Raw genomic sequence first — 21,032 nt, 5'->3', positions numbered from 1 at the left:
TTTTTTTTTTATAATGACTAGAACTGGAGTCATATAGATGTACGTACTTCCTCAATCAACCGCTCTTCGTGCTGCTCCATCTTCGCTCGTGTTTTTAAAAATGCCGGTCGTGAAAACAAAACAAACCGGGAAAGTAGGAAGTGCATGTACAGCGGATGTAGAGTGGACCAATCGGAGCGCTCTTGTCTGCGGCGCTGTCTGCGAGGCTTCTGCGGTGGTCACAATTTTTGGGAGGTGCGCGCAGAGCGTCTGCGAAGGTGGGGGGGCTACGCAGACACTGTCTGCGACGCTATCTGCGAGGACTGGGTTGTCAGCATAAATTGGCCTTTAAGCTTAAAAATGTATGATTCAAACAAAATTTTCAGCACTTGCCTTAAAAGTCTGCCTGCCTACCCCCAAATGAAACCCCCATTTATAATAAAAAAAAAAAAAAAAGGCTCAACCCAGTGGCTTACTGCTTATCTAGTCCGTTTGAGCTTGGCTGTATGCTGAAGTGATCTCTCAGGTGTTGAGTGGTCATTTACCCATGTAAGAACACAGTCCACTCCGTGTGACACTTAAGACACTAGCAGCAGCAGCCACCATTGGACATGCAGCACATGCCTGAGCCACCTGTCTTCACAACGTGGCGCTGGCAAAGAAGATAGTGGGAAAGGAGGTGTAAAGCCACTCGCTAAGCTACACTCGGCTGAAAACCTACACAGGAAAATGAATCAAGGTAAAAAGGGATCAGGCGATAAATCCCAAGTGCTACTAATCAAACTGGCAAGAAAGACAGATTTCCTTTTTATTTTTGGACACGCCTTCAATCCAACAGTTCACTCAAAACGAGTAACGTACTGAATTAAAGAAGCGACACAAAAATATCAAGCCTTCAATGGAAGAATCAACAAGCTTCATGCCACCCAACAAGTGATTAGAAAACAGTTTAGGGCTCCACTTTCTTCATAGTAAATCAGACAGGATCTCATCTGTAGCTTATCTAAGATTGCAGCCAAGTTTGCTTTCGCAAGTATTTAATTACAGTCTGAGGAAACGGTAACAGGAACAAGGAGCCGACCAACACAATCTTGCTCAGGCAGGAAAAATGAGTTATGCAAGGAAGAGAACATAACGAGGCATGTTGTTACAGGAAAAATCATCAATGCTGGGGACGTCGTGATGTGGTTTGGCATGAAGCAGAGCTCGCACCACCAACAGGTCAATCCATGTGAAATCGCTGGAGACCTCCAGACTGACCAGATCAGATTTACGTCATACTTTATGGAAATAAAATATACCGGTAGTGTGCAGAACTTCAGGTTTGTATCTGCGTTAGTTTCTAAGATACAGAGGCTTTAAAAAGGTGGTGTGGGTCTAAAGCAAGCGCTACAGAAAAAGTCCCCCAATTCATTACTTTTGAACATCAACACTCCTGGGCTATAAAACAAACACTCATCTCACTCAGAGGAAAAGCTGAGATTTCTAGAACTGTGTTGTACAAATCAAAAACAGCCACTGAAAGCTTACAGTACAAGTACATGATATATATTTATTTTTCTTCCAAGCCACCCATTAAACTCCAGAAAAATCGAAAGATATGCACGGCTCGAAATTCGCGGTGGTCCAGTCGCCCGAGGCGACTTAATTTGTCATTTGGTGGGTAATTCCTGTCACTAGCCAGCCTGGCTGGCTAGTTGAAAATAAATTATATTTTTTTATAAAAATAAAAAAGTGATTCCACGCTTATGGGTATTGAAATGGGGACATGAACTTCTTTTTAAAAAATTCACCTAAAACCATTTCTTTTTTTACCATCAGGTCACAAAACATGTAATCTTTAATGAATGATATGTTAAAAGATAACTTTAATTTTCTGAGATGGAATAAAAACATATTTATATGCCAAAGTCAAGCCTATGAGTTCCAAAATGAGGTCTGTTCCATTACTTCTGTTACGATTGTCCATCTCGCGTCTGTTCCAAATTAATTACAATCTAGCTATATACCATGTTAATCTTATTGAAAGAATGTGTATGTTTATTCTACTACACATGTTTATTAATTATATTTGCTAAAACATCACCTTCCTATGTTTCAAAAAGTAATTCTACATTGTTAAAATTGAGAATATATATGTCCACAACACTTCTGTTACGTTCTGACTTTGGCATATAAATGTGTTTTTATTACATCTCAGAAAATTAAAGTTATCTTTTAACATATCATTCATTAAAGATTACATGTTTTGTGACCTGATGGTAAAAAAAAGAAATGGTTTTAGGTGAATTTTTAAAAATAAGTTCATGTCCCCATTTCAGTACCCATAAGCGTCGAATCACTCATATATATAGCGCAAAGATTCAGACACACCGTCAACTAAAGCCGCCACATATTAAGCGTGTGCCGTGTCTGTGTTAATCGATGTGTTTATCACCAGGACGGAAAACACCGAAGAATTCCGAATCATATCGTGTACGAGTCAGGCTGTCGGTTTTTTCACTACTGCACATGCATATAACGCATCTCGTTGAATATCGTGGTAATCACGTTATCAAATTCAATAGATGTGGCGACATTATCGCCCATTTAAACACGTGTTTTTGTTGTTGTTTACATCTACATCTGCCAAAGCTACACTGCGATGTGGAATTTTCTGAAAGGTGTACAGAAACCGCCAGAGACGGGGACAAAGCGACCTCGGTCTGAAGAGGAGAAAAAGGCCGCCGATAAAGCGTACGAGAAGGAGAAACGACAAAGGACTTCTAAGCAAACGTGGGAGCAGGGTAGGCCTTGGCTGCGATACGATTTTTATGGAATAATCAATTTTTTTCAAGTTGATTCCTAGTCAATATGAGCTCCTAATGCTTTCTCTCTCATAAATGGTTAAATACAGAAAGCATGTTGGACATATTTTGGGTGCTATAGTCATGACAGTAAGTATATTTGTTTTCAATACTCATACACCAAGTTGCCAAGTTTTCCAATATATTATTATTTGCAGATATTATATTATGGTGCTCTGTGTTGTTCTCATTTATGTATTTAACAACAGTATCAAAATACTCGGGTCTTGAAATAAATGCACATTAGTCATGAACAATGGTAACTACTCTCTTTTGCGTTATTTTTGACAGAAGTAAAATTCATACATGAACAAATTTTGGCGAGTTGATTTTCTGTTTGGCGAGTTACTTTGGAAGGGAACTAGTCCGGCTGGCTGGTGAAAAAAAAACATGAATTTCTAGGCCTGATATGGGACTGGTGGCCATCACAACACGTCTACTACTTAACTATGCTAACCTCCTAGGGCTTAGCGGTCAGATGCGTGGACAGCACTTTTTAGAAATTCGGAACAAGAATCCACATATGTGGACATACTTTTTCTCTAAAAGTACATCTTATCAAAAGATGATGCTTAGTTTTTATTCTAATCAGGTTCTAATAAGCCCAAATAGCAAAGAGAAATAAAAAAATGCATGTAAAAAGACAGCTTGGGCCTTAGGAGGCTAAAGGAAATAGAAAAGTGACATCAAGAAATTTACCACCCATGTTTGCCATTAAAGTCTGAATTCAGAGTCAAGGAAAATAAATAAACACTCTGCAGGAGACGCTTAGGTGTGTCTTACTTCCAGCTCAAAACTGGCAGGTACGGCTCTTGTAATCGCCCCACAAAATCAACTAAAAACGAGCGTGGCTGCTGTCTGTAATACTCCAGGGAAGACGGACACACTGGTCTGCTGATTGCTGATGGAGAAAGACAGTCATATGCAAGCACTTCTGAAAACCACCCCCTGAATACTAATATGTAGCTTTGAAGCTGACTCTAGGATTTAGGAGGGAGAAGTGACATTTCTGTTCCAGCTGATGGAAAACTTACAGTTGAGGAACTGGGTCAGCGTCAATGTCTGAAACTCCAGTTCTGTGAGGCTGGAGAACTGCTAAGAACACCGTTACACCACTTTACCTAATAAAATGCAAAAACTCATGCAAAAAAATAAATAATTAATTAATAATAATAATAATAATAATAATAATAATAATAGGGCAGCACGGTGGTGTAGTGGTTAGCGCTGTCGCCTCACAGCAAGAAGGTCCGGGTTCGAGCCCCGGGGCCGGCGAGGGCCTTTCTGTGCGGAGTTTGCATGTTCTCCCCGTGTCCGCGTGGGTTTCCTCCGGGTGCTCCGGTTTCCCCCACAGTCCAAAGACATGCAGGTTAGGTTAACTGGTGACTCTAAATTGACCGTAGGTGTGAATGTGAGTGTGAATGGTTGTCTGTGTCTATGTGTCAGCCCCGTGATGACCTGGCGACTTGTCCAGGGTGTACCCCGCCTTTCGCCCGTAGTCAGCTGGGATAGGCTCCAGCTTGCCTGCGACCCTGTAGAACAGGATAAAGCAGCTAGAGATAATGAGATGAGATAATAAATAATAATAATAATAATAATAATAATAAAAAAAGCACACTGAAAGATGATACTACTGCAGCAACAAACATCTGTACCTACCCACATGAGGCTGCAAGATACACATATGGACAAAACACTACACACTGCTTATACTGTTAGTGAGTTTTGCATCATACACGACAGTGAAGCCAGTGGCATAGTTTATCATTGACCTGCTCTGCTCTGACCAAAATGATTTATGGCTGCTGATCATGAGTGCGGTGATTCATTTAAAAAAAAAAACTAAAAAAAAAAACAACCGCCCACGAAAACGCTCATGTGAAACATCTCAGACTCAAGCTCAAAGCACACAATAATAATGCTGAAAGGGCTTGTTGGAGGGTTCACTTGTAGCTCTGTCTCATAGCAGTAAGGCCAGAACTGAGATCATGATTAACATGTGATACACTCTGTGGCTTGAATGGCTCTACTTTCACATTTACTGCCATTAGGATGCATCCTCAACTAAAAGAGGAACACCAGTTAGGCTATTTAGCAATTATTCCACGAAATCGAGTCGTACATGAGCCGTTGAGGTGCGTAGCGCAGAGTCGGCTATAAGCCATGTACGATGAACGAGTGGAATAACTGTTTTATTCTGTCCACATCCACTGGATTTTAAGAAACTGAGCATTTTTATTTTTAGCAAATTCGATAAATAAAAACTTTACACAAAACGTCCGACAAAATCATTTCCGCTTAGAATGTAAACAAACTGGTGAAATGACCGTAGCAATTTGTGAAAAATGTGATAATCATCATCTTCTGGCTGCTCCCGATTAGCGGTCACCACAGCGGATCTTTCGTCTCCATTGCTCCGTCTTCCGCATCCTTCTCTACCACTTTCACGCATCTCCTCTTTGGCCTTCCTCGTTTTCGTGTGCCTGGCAGCTCCATCCTCAACATTCTCCTTCCCACATGCTCTGCATCTCTTCTCAGGATGTGCCCGTACCATCTCAGTCTCATCTCTCTTAGCTTCATTCCCAAGCTCTCCACATGTGCTGCCCCTCTGATCTGCTCGTTCCTTATCCTGTCCAACTTCCCATCGCAAACCTTAACATCCTCAACTCCGCCACCTCCAACTTTGCCTCCTGTCTCTTCGTTAAGGGTCCGGTCTCCAATTCATACATCACAGCTGCTCTCACTACTGTCTTATATATCTTACCATTCACTTTTGCTGGGACTTTCCTATCACAAATGACTCCCGAAAAATGTGATAACGATTCTTGAAAAAAAAAAAAAAAAAAAAGACGTTCTTACCAACAAATACTTTCATTCCACATTTTGTTGCTTTTTTTGGTACTTTTTAGGGTTTTCAAGCTGAGTTTTTATTTCGCCCTCGGTTGGTTCAGCAACAAACATGTGCCGCCATTTTGTTCTTCTCTACTCACGGTATATTAGCTGATAGCCTAGTAGTAGAGTAGCCAATCAGAGCGCACGATTGCTCATATCCAGTGCATGTGGATAGAATAATATAGGATGTAGATGATCCAACAATACAAGTGTTACACACTATGATTTATACGAGATTTTTTTTTTTTGCTACATTATCCTGGTCATCAAGAAGGTATAAAAACACCATGTTTTCAGATTAAACTCAAATCAGAGACCGCAAAACTTTCCATGAACAAACATGAATTCCCAGTTCAGCTTGACTGCGACTGGATATCGTTCTTTCATTCGTGATGTCCAGAGCGCATTTGCACAAAAGGCAGTCTGCATTCCCCTACACGACAGGATGACGAGTCATAAATATTTACAATCCTGCTGTGACTGAACTGCGAGTGGTTTGAAGAGGTTATAACTGGATTTTACACACTCCATACTACAAGATAACATGGGAAGATATTAGAGCTGTGCAATATATCGTATTTTTATCACGATATCGATATTGGTGTCAAACGATATCAAAATTCATAATATCGATATGAAACGATTTTTTGTCATTTGTAAGGTAAAACAACCCTTCTGTCCCCTAAGGCACACCGTAGCCTTGTATACGTCATCCATTCTACTCCCGCGATATCTCCGCAACAGTAAAAAATCAGTTCTTCTGTTTTCATACGTGTTGGGTGATTTGATATATTGATTTGTTAATATGTTGTTTGATTTGCTTGCTAATAGTTATAATAATACAATTAACATATATTTACGTCATATTTTTGGATGTGGGACTGGGTAATGTAAAAATGGCATCTACGGAAGAAAACAAGCACAACAATATTAGCACATATCCAGCTTGCTAGCTGTGTTAGATGTGTTAAACCGTGTGGATTTAAGTGGAATAATTGCGAGTCGTCCTGTGGTCAAGGCAGCGTTTTAAGGTAAGGCAATTTGGTTATTAACGTTGCCCGCCGCGACATGTTTACTTGGGTTCATTTGATTTTGACTTGTGCATCTGCAGCTCGCATCATGCTTTGAAGTAGGTTCTGCTAAGGACGGGTTTATTGCGCGATGTAGACGGACTCAGATGTAATTACATTGTTTTTAAAATTCCGTGCGCTTAAAACGGTGTCCCCCTGCTAATCATGTAGCCCTAATCATGTGTTGCTTTTACTTTTCCTAATGGCGAGTGAAATATCTCTGCAAATGGTATTTCAATGCTGACATGCCAAAAAGATAGCGGAGTCCACATTTGGAAGATGAAGGAAGAGAAGCCTGATGCTTGAAAATAGATCGCTTAATCCACAACGCATATCTGTATTTGAGACATAACCTGCAACTAGTGGGGATGTTTTGGAATGACTGTGCATAGGGTGTTTTTGGCCACAGAACACTAACCCACAGTAGTAGGAGGACTACTGGGTTCGTGGATTTTGTCTGTTGACTGAGCGAAGCATGGTGTTTGCCTTGTGCCATTTCACGTAGCATCTAGCCGCAGTGCCACCTACACTTTCAGGGAATGTTTACATGCCGCTGAGCTATTTTCATGTATGTTAATTCTTAAGGACTTGTCTCTATATTGTGCGTGTTCACACACGGACTGGCCATCGGGAGTAGCGGGAGTTTTCCCGGTGGTTCAGCGCGGGCCGGCGGAGAAAAAAAACAAAACAGTTGCGCGCTGGCCTTTAATATGATAAGCAATGTTAACAGTTTCTTAAAGAAACTGTTAACATTGCTTATCATATTAAAGGCCAGCGCGCAACTGTTTTGTTTTGTTTTTTTTCTCTGCCGGCCCGCGCTGAACCACCGGGAAAACTCCCGCTACTCCCGATGGCCAGTCCGTGTGTGTGCGTGTTTAATGTTGGTGTCTTAACAACACACAAGCTTACGTTGTAGTGTGTGTGTGTGAGAGAGAGATTTTATCCTTGGCTGGCTACGAGCCAGTGTGGACGTTACGCAGTAATCACTGGTAATACCAGCGCTGGCTCCATCCTCTGTGATCGGAAATGTTGAGTGAGGAGAACGTGAGCCTTGTGCAGGCTATAGGACCTATGCAAAGTACGCGCTTGCACAGTAAATAGTTTAAGTAAAAGGCGTTTCAGGGTACAACGGGAAGGGTTGACAGGTAGCCTATGAGGCCTGTACTATAAAAATGTGGCCCGGTGCCTCGGGTGTTGATGATCAGGGCTTTAAAAAAAGGTGTATAAATATCGTTTTAAAAATCGCGATATCGATATTTACTGAAAAAAATCGTGATATTGATTTTTTCCAATATCGAGCAGCCCTAGAAGATATTAATTTAACAGCCGAACCTGGGACACCTTTTACCACTATGAGGGTAGGGTGAATCAGCTTCAAAATGATGGTTCAGCCTTATCCAAGTGCAAGTGCTTCGAGGTTAGAGATGGATTATTTTAAGCGCGAGCTCCACCCAGCTCGATCCAGTCGTTACACATTCAAATGCCGCGGCTCAATGGAAATCTTCCTAAAATGGCCACACCCGTGTTGTGTCATCACCTGACACACGAGAGGACATTCAAATTAGGTCACGAAACCTTTAAACACTCAGAAACGAAGCTGATCAAGACACGACATTTTGTCTGTGCATTATCCTTAAACGAATTTGCACGCTCCGATATAGTTTTAACAGACTTTGGCTACCATTTAACTGATCTTTCTTTTCTGATGTTAGGGGCTCGATTACAAAGGCAAGTTCATGGGAAGTAGAACTTGTTGAGTCCTAAGGCTTAAACATGCCATTCATAACTTTCACAGTGACTAACCGGTTAATTCTGCGTCTTTTTCCAAATGCAACTTTACATCTGAAGGCTTGGTAGTCAAACTGAAGGCAGCAGGGAGAGAATTATGCTGTGTTCACACTTATACCGGTACGAAAGTGGTATAACTGTATCGATACAAAGTATACCGGTACAGTTTAGTGCATCTGTCCACACTAGCGAGAAATGTTTGCGGTTTTCTTTCACGGTAGTTGAAATGCGTGTGCGCGAAATGTTTCCGTGGTTACCGAGTAACTTCCTTCCGAGAATATGGCGGATGAAACAACGTGTGTGCGCTTTTTGTTGTCAATGTACAGTCTGTATTTCTGGTGGTCATTTATTCAGTCGAATCGTATAAAACGCGCGCGGCAGTTGAGAAAGAAACAAAGAAAACGAATCTCCGTTCTTCATTTTATTCAGCGAAGACATCGATTGAGGTGTGTGACTTTGCGCATGCGCATTACATTTGTATCGATACAGAACCGCTTCATCTGTCCACACTACAGCGAAGCGCTACAGTACCGATACGAAACCCATACATTTGTGGGTTTCGTACCGATACAGTTATACCGCTACAGTACCGGTATAGTTGCTAGTGTGGACAGTAGGGCTGGGTATCACCAGATACCTCACGATACGATACTATGGCGATATTTTGCCCACGATAACGATATCACGGTACAGCGATTCTGCGATAATCGATATATTGCAAGAAATTTCAACCACATCACAATATCTGTGTCACTGAAGAAAATCAGAATTTATTGACCACTGTAAAATTACATTTCACATACATAACTACACACTCTTGCCAGACATATATTTGTCTCTATTCTACTGCTGGCAAAACCAAGAGTTGCTTCACTACAACATACAGAAAATTCCCATTTCTGTGCTAGTATTATCAACTTTTCTGTAAGCATGGACACATCAGTGCTGCTTAACAAGCAGAATCAAATTGTTTTATGAAAACTTAAAACTTGCACTGCAGACTGCACATACATTTCAGTGCTAACACTAATATCAATTTGTTCTTTGTAAACTTGAGAACATATACCTGAGAACATTTAACTTGTGCTTATTTTGCAGGAACAACACACTGTCTGAAACGCATTGAAAAGTGCAATGGGCATCTTAATTGGAGCATCTTAATTTAATTGGAGCGAAACAGGTTTTGCAGAGTGCATTCTCTTTGTCCGGCTCACTGTTTAGTTTTTTTCTCCTTTCCTTTGGAATCGAAAGTGCCTCCAAACATCTGCCTTAAAGTTCGGCGGCGTCTCTAGGTTTACATTAACAGCCATGCTTGCCTGTTTTTTTTTTCCCCCCTCACTGCAACCGCCGGGGAAAAAAGAGAAGACGAAGAGTGCCTTGCAGTGAGGTAGCGGCACAGCGACACCTCACGGAGCGGAGGTGCGGAAGTCGTACTGGATTTACAACCCGTCTGAAACATGATTTTATTATTTGAAAAAAATATCGATATTCAAATTGAGTATCAATATTGAATCGGAAGACAAAGTATCGCGATATATCGCCGTATCGATATTTTTGCACACCCCTAGTGTGTTGCGGTACGAAAGTAGTTTCGTATCGGTACAAAATCCCTAGTGTGGACAGGGTATTAGATTTTAATTTAACAAAAGGAATATTTAAAGTTGATCAAGAACAGGAAAATTAAATGTTGGCTTTTTTTTTTGGTAATACGAGTTTCTTCAGGGCGGCACGGTGGTGTAGTGGTTAGCGCTGTCGCCTCACAACAAGAAGGTCCTGGGTTCGAGCCCCGTGGCTGGCGAGGGCCTTTCTGTGTGGAGTTTGCATGTTCTCCCCGTGTCCGCGTGGGTTTCCTCCGGGTGCTCCGGTTTCCCCCACAGTCCAAAGACATGCAGGTTAGGTTAACTGGTGACTCTAAATTGACTGTAGGTGTGAATGTGAGTGTGAATGGTTGTCTGTGTCTATGTGTCAGCCCTGTGATGACCTGGCGACTTGTCCAGGGTGTACCCCGCCTTTCGCCCGTAGTCAGCTGGGATAGGCTCCAGCTTGCCTGCGACCCTGTAGAAGGATAAAGCGGCTAGAGATAATGAGATGAGATGAGTTTCTTCAATTTTTTTTTTTGTGGGAAAATCGAATCACAAACCTAGCATTGTGAATCAAATAGAATCATGAATTAGGTGAATCGCTCCTGATTGTAACGTTGCGAGCTGTACGCACTGCTGCATGAAGATCATTTAGAAATCCCACCTGGAGGCAAAACCGTCTCGCCCTCTCTATTATAACCGTACGCAGTCTAGCGATGGCACCCACGGCTGACTTCAGAAACAGCAGGAAATAAAAAGTTCCAATGAATCATCTACTTATAGAGAAGGATTTTTGGCCTAGTGCTGCACTTCTCAATTTTTTTTTTCCACGTACAGCCAGAGGTTTGATATTTTTTTTTCCCCCTTTTTAATTCTGTCAGACTGGTGGAAATCCCAGCACAAACATTAGTAAAACAATTGTGTTCGTCATGGAGTTCTTATACTTATGAGCCTATTTGACTGCTCAGTTGAAGTGACCGGGCTTCACCCGAACCTCAGTAAGCAGTAATAATGTCAGTGGAAAGTTCAGGAATTTATGTACTATGGCTCCAAGAAATAGCCAAAATGTTTTGCACACATTTAAATAACAAATGTAATGTTTGACAAGTTTAATTATGCTTATTCATTAAATCGCTACTAAAGAGGGGAGAAAGGTGTCGGTGAAATTTTAAAAAAGGTAAAAGGGTCCTGCATAAAAGTTGGAGAAACCCTGCATCGCTACTACAGAGTGCTGAATGATTTATCCTGATGTGGGCTGGCCGAGGAAACTCGTTACAGCTTCTCATTCCAAACGCTAGCACAAATCACAACAGTTTGAGCAAGCTCCTTAGTCTAAGCACTAGCTTCAAGTGCACTTGAATGGATGGAAATATTCACGAGAGAGCAGAAATGCACACCAAAGCCAGGAGTGTCTTTTCCAGGCTCGACTTAAACAATGGTCAGCTAGCTGAAGGTGGAAAGGACGCACCTACAGTAGGGCAGTGTCATGTTTCTCTTTCGCTTTAAAGGCCCGGCCTTCCTGCCCCATGCCTTTCTTTTACCTCTGTCTCTCGCTCTCTATGAAGTGCCTCTCTTTTATGATTCCCACAACTTTTCATGACACAGACTTGGACGGTGTGGCTTTGGCAACCATAAGGTCGGAATATATTTATAGGCTACACACATCGCAACTTCGTGATCTTGAAGCTTTACAGACTAAACACTGATCTACTCCGCACGACGTGAAACGCAGTCACAAGGTCAAGTCGGATAAAGCAAAGGTCATACGCCAATTGATCAACAAGCTGAACGTAGCAAAGTCTTTTCAAGACATTAGTTTGATGTTTGAAAAACCAGTCACACACTCCTAAATTTAACCACAACATGAGGGGACTATGGAACGATTTCTTGCACCATGGACTGGAGAGTACATTGGAGCTTGGAGAAATATTTCCCTACCTTCATTTAGACACTAGGAATGAAACCTACTACAGGTAGTCGTCGACTTATGACCTATGCGACTTACGACCGTCTGGTCGCGCACTCCGTCATACAGTTTCCACCCCAGCTCCTGGTTTATGAAACGAGCAAATCCTCCCGCCAGCCCGAGCGCTGCAACAGCTGATGACGTAGACGACCCACAGTCAAGCACCAGTCATGCCAGCGGTCACTAAATTTTGTATTTTGCCATGTTTTACATTTGTATTTTGGAATGTCTCAAACTAAAATGTCTTCTATTTTTCACACCTGTATTTCGTATTTTTTGTTTTGCACATATTAAACGAATTGTACTGTACACAGTGTAGCATGCAGTGTTTGACTTAAACCAAATAATGAGCCAAGGTAATGAAATAAGAAAATGTTGATAAAATCAGACTTTAAGATGATTACAGTATCATTACACATCACAATATCCTTACGTTCATTTAACACAGGCCGACTTATGACTGGTCAGTCGTAACCAAATGCAGTCGCAAGTCGACGACTGCCTGTATATCTAATCCCGGTTATGGAAACTAAATTCAAGCATGTTAAAATAACAAATGACATTTCATATAGGAGTGTGTTGGTGCCAAGCTGTACATCTCAAACTGCACAGGATTTCACTACAAAGTGCGCTTTCAAACATTTTGCCAACTTATAACCATGTTATCGAACAGAAAGAAAACCCAAGGCGTTCATGGCATGTCCAGAATGCAAAGCTTAGGGTAAGCATCCAAATGAAGTCCCTGTTGCCCCTTTTCCACCAAAGCAGTTCCAGGGCTGGTTCGGGGCCAGTGCTTAGTTTGGAACCGGGTTTTCTGTTTCCACTGACAAAGAACTGGCTCTGGGGCCAGAAAAACCGGTTCCAGGCTAGCACCAACTCTCTGCTGGGCCAGAGGAAAGAACCGCTTACGTCAGCAGGGGGGGCGGAGTTGTTAAGACCAACAACAACAATAACGAGACCGCGAAAGATCGCCATTTTTAAGTGACGAGAAGCAGCAGCTGTACAAATGCAAAGTCAGCCATTATTATTGTTGTTGTTGCTGCTTCTTCCGTGTTGTTTTTGCTTCGATATTCGCGCCAAGGTTTATGCAAACGTAGCGACGTAACTGATGTATACAGCGACGTAATGACGCGTCTTCCCTTAGCACCGCGAGCTATGGAAAAGCAAACTGGTTCTCAGCTGGCTCGCAAGTTGAACGAGTTGTGAACCAGCACCGGCTCCGAACCAGCCCTGGAACTGATTTGGTGGAAAAAGGGTATGAGAAGACTAGAATATTCACAATGCATTTTGGCCTTCAGAATGAATAGGGAACCATTTCGATCACAAAATGCTGTGTGATGTGAGGGATAGTGCAAGACAGACGACTGGTAGGGGTATGGATCAACATTAAGCAGTTTCCTAACCAGATCGGATCATCATTCTATTTTTAATATAAATAAACCATTAACGGCGCATACTTTTCAACTGAAGGTGTTGAAAAGCCAGTTTTAGTTGTTTTCTTAATGAATGAGTAAAACCCCTTGAAACTACATGTGAGCTTCAAAAGCAGTGTTAAACCTAGTAAATTTGTCACTAGACTTGCTGAATCCTTAGAGACTTTTTTTTTAAATAAAATAAAGAGCCTAGCGAGAAATTGAGCATCTTTAGGAGGAGACGTTAGCAAATGAACTGTACTTTTTAATGCATTCTCCATCTCACGGCTTTTAGTGTCAGCCCGATTCCAACATGAATCCGTCACGGCTATGACCAACAAATTTCCAACAGGCCTCGTACTGTAGTATCACAAAGAATAGCGATGTCTGGGAAGCCATACGACACCCTGATGAAAAGTCCAGCATGTCCGATTTTTTTTTTTGTAATTTCTCACCTAATTTGAGAACTCCTACGACGTATTCTGTGATGGCCATGACTGACAAGTTCTTGACACACAAGGACATGAACAGTGACTACGTTTACATGCACGTCCAAATCGAGCTGCTGTTGGTAATCGAGCAAAGGGTCCCAGCAGGGGTGCCAGAGAAATCCAATCCTACATGCACAAGTGAAATCGGGCTATTGTGCAAGGTGCATTGTGCACCCGAGCCACACGTGGCGCTACACGCCCCATCGTGTTGGTACACTGCCGGTTGTCGTCATGAAGAAGAGCTATAGTGTTGCCAGATACTGCTGACGTTTTCCAGCCCAAAACATGTTCAAATCCGCTAAAATGCACTTAAAACCCCCAATCTGGCAACATTAGCAGTTCCGTGTTCAAGCTGTTAGGCTTGCTCTAACAGACTATGGCTACAAACTGTCCGGCGCAGACCACCGTTTTGTAAGACAACTTATTTTGCGCAATAATATTTTTCTAAAGTCCATTTTTTGCTTACAAAAAAATATTTTTTTTTGCTTACAATTTAACTTATGTCTTAATAAACACACAAAAAGTTCAATTGTTTTGTTTTTATTGACATTCTTCAGATGTTGGAAATTTTATATATATATATATATATATATATATATACACACACATATATATATATATACATATACACACACACATACAATGACTTGTTTATGTATACAATTCACAGCTATGCAACAGCTGTACAGATGTATTTGGTGATACAGTAAGTGAGCTAAATTTTAACAGTGCAAACTGCCACAAAAAGAAAAGATTCATGCCGTTGTCATGATTCGTTGTCATGCCGACCGAGGCTGTTGTGTTTCCCGCTTGTGGTCTCGTCACTCGTCACTTCCGGAAGTAGCTCGACAACTAGCTCGATAGGGTATACATGCACAAAGTAGCTCGGCAGAAATCGCATAAACTAGGTCGTGTAGCTCGATTCCGAGAAATCAAGTTCGGTTCAATTTCAGCCGAATTAAGGTGTATACATGGCATTTTGAACTTCGATTTCAGTCGAGCAACGGCAGAAATTCGATTCTCTCCATGTGCATGTAAACGTAGTGAATGATTGATCGGGGTCAAACCTGAAGTGTTGCCAGTCTCCTGACCAAGCTATTGTAAGAATTTTAGCACTACGACTTCCTAATCTGACACGGTGACCATCATGAAAGACAAAAATATCATGTAGCCTGATCCTGGCACTATACAAGTTGTGAGAGTAATTTTGAACTCCGTGTGTAAAGCCTGATAGAGGTGCGCTTGCGTGAGCCAATGTTCCCGGTGACCAGTCGTGGACCACCATTGTTATGAACAACCAAATCACAGATCACCATTGTATGCGCTGCCCATACAAAGTTATAGAAAGCTAGTTATATCTTCCAAAATATTTTCCTTCATGTTTAACTATGTTTTTTGCAAACAGGTCAAGTCAAGTTTATTTCTATAGCGCTTTTAACAATAGACATTGTCACAAAGCAGCTTTACAGAATTCGAATGACTTTAAACATAAAGTTACGGTGGCAAGGAAAAACTCACTCGGACGATATAAGGAAGAAACCTTGAAAGGAACCAGAATCAAAAGGGAACCCATCCATTATCTCTAGCCGCTTTATCCTGTCCTACAGGGTCGCAGGCAAGCTGGAGCCTATCCCAGCTGACTACGGGCGAAAGGCGGGGTACACCCTGGACAAGTCGCCAGGTCATCACAGGGCTGACACATAGACACAGACAACCATTCACACTCACATTCACACCTACGGTCAATTTAGAGTCACCAGTTAACCTAACCTGCATGTCTTTGGACTGTGGGGGAAACCGGAGCACCCGGAGGAAACCCACGTGGACACGGGGAGAACATGCAAACTCCGCACAGAAAGGCCCTCGCTGGCCACAGGGCTCGAACCCGGACCTTCTTGCTGTGAGGCGACAGTGCTAACCACTACACCGCCCCAAAAGGAAACCCATCCTATCTTAATTTCCCTGAGGGAACGCGCCCAAAGGGATCAATAAAGTTCTATCTAATCTAATCCTCCTCATATTTACAATATGTAAATAAACGGTTTTGGTAAAATGCTTTTGCAACACCTGTGTGTTGGTTTATAGGTCCATGACCAAACACATTCATTATTACAAGTTATAATCTATATACACTTTCTATTCTGATAAACAAAATAGCTTATGCCTTAAAAAAAAAAATCTTCATGCAACACGTGTTCATATGCAAATGAACATGATTAATAAATACGCAAATTTATTGTATAGCATTCGATACCACTGATCATTCCATTCTCCTGGATAGACTAGAAAATGTTGTGGGAGTTAAGGGAACGGCCCTCTCCTGAAATAGCTCTTATTTAACTGATCACTATCAGTATGTTAATGCAAATGGTGATATTTCTAGACGTACTGAGGTAAAGTTTGGTGTTCCACAAGGTTCTGTCTTGGGTTCACTATATCTCCCCTCTGGGTGATATTATTCGTAAACTTTGTATTAGTTTCCACTGTTATGCTGATGACACACAGTTGTATGTTTCTGCAAAACCTGATGAAAGACACCAGCTTAATAGAATTGAGGAATGTGTAAAGGACATTAGACACTGGATGCTTATGAACTTCCTTCTGCTTAACTCTGACAAGACTGAAGTACTTGTACTAGGACCACATGCAGCTAGAAGTAAGTATTCTGATTACACAGTAACTCTGGATGGCCTTTGTTTCTTCACGTGCAGCAGTAAAAGACCTCGGAGTGATTATTGACCCCAGTCTTTCATTTGAAACGCACATTGATAACATCACCCGGATAGCTTTCTTTCATCTCAGAAATATTGCTAAGATAAGAAATTTAATGTCACTACACGACGCGGAAAACCTAGTTCATGCTTCGTTACCTCCAGGTTGGATTATTGTAATGCCTTACTGTTTGGATGTTCCAATAAGTGCATAAACAAGCTCCAGTTAGTTCAAAATGCAGCAGAAAGAGTCCTTACTAGAACTAGAAAATATGACCACATCACCCCTGTCTTATCCACATTGCATTGGCTCCCTATCAAATTTCATATTGATTATAAAATACTACTATTGACCTTTAAAGCACTGAATGGTCTCGCAGCACAGTACCTGAGTGAACTTCTGGTCCTCTATGACCCGCCACGCCTACTTAGATCAAAAGGTGCAGGCTATCTGCTGGTACCTCATATAGTGAAGGCTACATCAGGGGGCAGAGCCTTTTCTTACAAAGCCCCACAGTTATGGAACAGCCTTCCAATTAATGTTCGGGACTCAGACACAGTCTCAGCGTTCAAGTCTAGGCTGAAAACATATCTGTTTAGTCAAGCCTTTTGTTAACGGTGTTTATGAGGTAAACACCGTTAACAAAACAGTGTGTTTTGGTAAACTGGGATGTATGGATGCTGTCAGTCCTCCACTCGTTTGCTCACTCGAGTTTGTTGATGGTGTAGTGGCTGCTGCTTTATGTCCCGGGGCTCCCTCATGCCTGTGTTACCTTCTGGCTCTCTCCTTTTAGTTATGCTGTCATAGTTAGTTGCCGGAGTCCCTGCTTGTACTCAGTGCAATATGTATACTGTTCCTACTTATTCAGGTGACATTGGGCATACCTAACAACCTGTGGGTTTCACCCCCCCCCCAACCTGTCCCTCTGAGTTACATGTTGGTCCTGGGATCGAGATGCTGACCTCTTCTGCTCCTCAGACCTGCCTGATCCATCCTGGTGCCCTGTGTCTGGTTGGAGTCTCATCGCATCGCTCCTGTGGAGGACGGCCCCATGTGGACAGTTGAAAGTCGCACTTGGAAGACGCTCTGGATACTTACAGTAATGCTTTTATGGCTGAGGACTACAGTTGACTTGCTAACTTTAGGACTGCAGTTATCATGAACAGTTTGCACTCAAGTTTCCATCAATGAAGAGTTTATAACATCAACGAAACTGTCATGTTAAAACTGTTAATGTTATAGTCATGTTGTCTGTTGTTGCCCAAATGAGGATGGGTTCCCTTTTGAGTCTGGTTCCTCTCGAGGTTTCTTCCTCATGTCGTCTGAGGGAGTTTTTCCTTGCCACCGTCGCCACAGGCTTGCTCATTGGGGATAGATTAGGGATAAAATTAGCTCATGTTTTAAGTCGTTCAAATTCTGTAAAGCTGCTTTGCGACAGTGTTTATTGTTAAAATCGCTATACAAATAAACTTGACTTGACAAATGATGATGTGACATCACTTGACAACTTAGCTTTTATGTCTTAAAAAAAAATCTTCATGCAACGTGTTAATATGCAAATAACGGGTTAATAAATATACAAATGAGGACGTGACATCACTTGACAACTTCTTAGCTTTTATGTCCTAAAAAAAAATCTTCATGCAACATTTTAATATGCAAATAAACATGACAGATTAATAAATCTGCAAATGAGGACGTGACGTTACTTGACAACTTCTTAGCTTTTATGACTTGACTTAAAAAAAAAAAATTTTTCATTCAACACGTGTTAACATAGGGGCGGCACAGCGGTATAGTGGTTAGCGCTGTCGCCTCACAGCAAGAAGGTCCGGGTTCGAGCCCCGTGGCCGGTGAGGGCCTTTCTGTGCGGAGTTTGCATGTTCTCCCCGTGGGTTTCCTCCGGGTGCTCCGGTTTCCCCCACAGTCCAAAGACATGTAGGTTAGGTTAACTGGTGACTCTAAATTGACCGTAGGTGTGAATGGTTGTCTGTGTCTATTACCCCTTTTCCACCAAATCAGTTCCAGGGCTGGTTCGGGGCCAGTGCTGGTTCACAACTCGTTCAACTTGCGAGCCAGCTGAGAACCAGTTTGCTTTTCCATAGCTCGCGGTGCTAAGGGAAGCCACGTCATTACGTCGCTGTATGTGTCAGTTACATCGCTACGTTTGCATAAACCTTGGCACGAACATCGAAGCAACAACAATAATAATGGATGACCTCGCGTTTGTACAGCTGCTGCTTCTCGTCGCTTAAAAATGGCGATCTTTCGCGGTCTTGTTATTGTTGTTGGTCTTAATAACTCCGCCCCCCCGCTGACGTAAGCGGTTCTTTCCTCTGGCCCAGCAGAGAGTTGGTGCTAGCCTGGAACCGGTTTTTCTGGCCCCAGAGCCAGTTCTTTGTCAGTGGAAACAGAAAACCCGGTTCCCCTTTTCCACCCAATCAGTTCCAGGGCTGGTTCGGAGCCGGTGCTGGTTCACAACTCGTTCAACTTGCGAGCCAGCTGAGAACCAGTTTGCTTTTCCATCGCTCGCGGTGCTAAGCGGAGCCACGTCATTACGTCACTGTATACGTCAGTTACGTCGCTGTATACGTCATTACGTCGCTGTATACGTCAGTTACGGCGCTACGTTTGCATAAACCTTGGCACGAATATCAAAGCAAAAACAACACGGAAGAAGCAGCAGCGGCAACAATAATAATAATAATAATAATGGATGACTTTGCGTTTGTACAGCTGCTGCTTCTTGTCGCTTAAAAATGGCGATCTTTCGCGGTCTTGTTATTGTTGTTGGTCTTAACAACTCCGCCCCCCCGCTGACGTAAGCGGTTCTTTCCTCTGGCCCAGCAGAGAGTTGGTGCTAGCCTGGAACCGGTTTTTCTGGCCCCAGAGCCAGTTCTTTGTCAGTGGAAACAGAAAACCCGGTTCCAAACTAAGCACTGGCCCTGAACCAGCCCTGGAACTGATTTGGTAGAAAAGGGGCATGTGCGTCAACCCTATACAAATGAGGACGTGACGTCACTTGACAACAACTTGCGCATGCGCTGTCTCCTTAACAGAACTGTTCAAAAGGTGATTCACTTCAAAAGCAGGTTGGAAAGTTATTGATATACACCGACATTAAAAAAAAAAAAAAGAGGCAGCCAGATGGGGAATTATCATGACTAATGTACCACAAAGCGTTATCAGCTACCGCCCTAAACTTCCGGACTTCACCGATCAGGCGGATGTGTTTCTCAAGAGCTAAATGAGCGCAGTGTACCTGAGGCAGACACGCCCTGAACCACCTGCAGCTTTTGTGTTGAAGTGCAGCGGCCATGGGGCCTACAGACAGCAGCCTGCTCTGGCCAACTGTTGCATCGGTTTAACAAAAACTCACAGCTTCACATCCCAACCATGCACAACAACAACAACCACCACAGTGGAGCTACAGCTAGATCAGGTTGAATCCACTTTCCGAGGCAAAACAACGCCACGCCATGAAGCCGCTTCACCCGGAGCCCCATGCCATCTCTCTCTCTCTCTCTCTCTCTGCGGGAACAAGTCAGAAGTAAAGCGCCATCTAACAAACACCAAACACCACTGCGTTCCTTCTCTCTCTCTCTACTGTAGAAATAAGGCGACTTCCGAGTTTGCACCGGAGCACATTTAAAGCGAGAGACAGTCTTTTCAAAACAACAAACTTCTCAAACCAGAGTCAAAGTAACAGTTTACATACCAGCTGTTTACACGACTACAGGAAACCGCGCCGACATGTAGCCCAGTCCGGCTCTCAGGGGCCCCGCACACCGTCCAAAACCAACAGTGCGCTCTTTATGGGCTACAAACTTCCCCCCTTCCGTGCTGTGGTTGCTCTTTAGCGGCGTGTCGCGCTGCACCCAGGCGCCATGTTTGCTTTGCTTTGCGTGAGTTCCCTGTGAGCTCTCAGCTTTCTCTCTCCGAGTCGGAATGGAGCCGCCCAGAACACTACAGAACACCAGCCATTCGCTCAGCTCCACTTTTCTTTCTCTCCGTGTTACACAGGTTGCTTGTGCCCCCTATCTTAAAATGTTTGTCACAACCTAACAGGTGTCTGTCTGTCTGAGAGCACATTCAGCGTGTGTACTGTACACACTCAAAAGTTTGGGGTCACTTTGAAATGTGCTTATTTTTGAAAGAAAAGCACTGTTCTTTTCAATGAAGATCACTTTAAACTAATCAGAAATCCACTCTATACATTGCTAATGTGGTAAATGACTATTCTAGCTGCTGGTTTTTGGTGCAATATCTCCATAGGTGTATAGAGGCCCATTTCCA

General features: G+C 42.6%; 1 protein-coding gene across 1 annotated transcript in view; it reads right to left on the bottom strand.

The window, feature by feature from the left end:
* Window positions 1–20,732, bottom strand: part of dennd4c (DENN/MADD domain containing 4C) — a 108,977-nt gene extending 88,245 nt beyond the window's left edge. The window contains exon 1 of the mRNA XM_060934932.1: window positions 20,455–20,732. The gene's annotated coding sequence lies outside the window, so the exon portion shown is untranslated. The remainder of the gene's footprint in view (window positions 1–20,454) is intronic.
* Between the last annotated feature and the right edge of the window lie 300 nt (window positions 20,733–21,032).

The sequence above is a fragment of the Neoarius graeffei genome, chromosome 1, assembly GCF_027579695.1.
Source record: "Neoarius graeffei isolate fNeoGra1 chromosome 1, fNeoGra1.pri, whole genome shotgun sequence".
In the NCBI taxonomy this organism is placed as follows: domain Eukaryota; kingdom Metazoa; phylum Chordata; class Actinopteri; order Siluriformes; family Ariidae; genus Neoarius; species Neoarius graeffei.
Note: the sequence above shows the minus strand (reverse complement) of the source record. Positions and strands in the feature narration are given on the sequence as shown.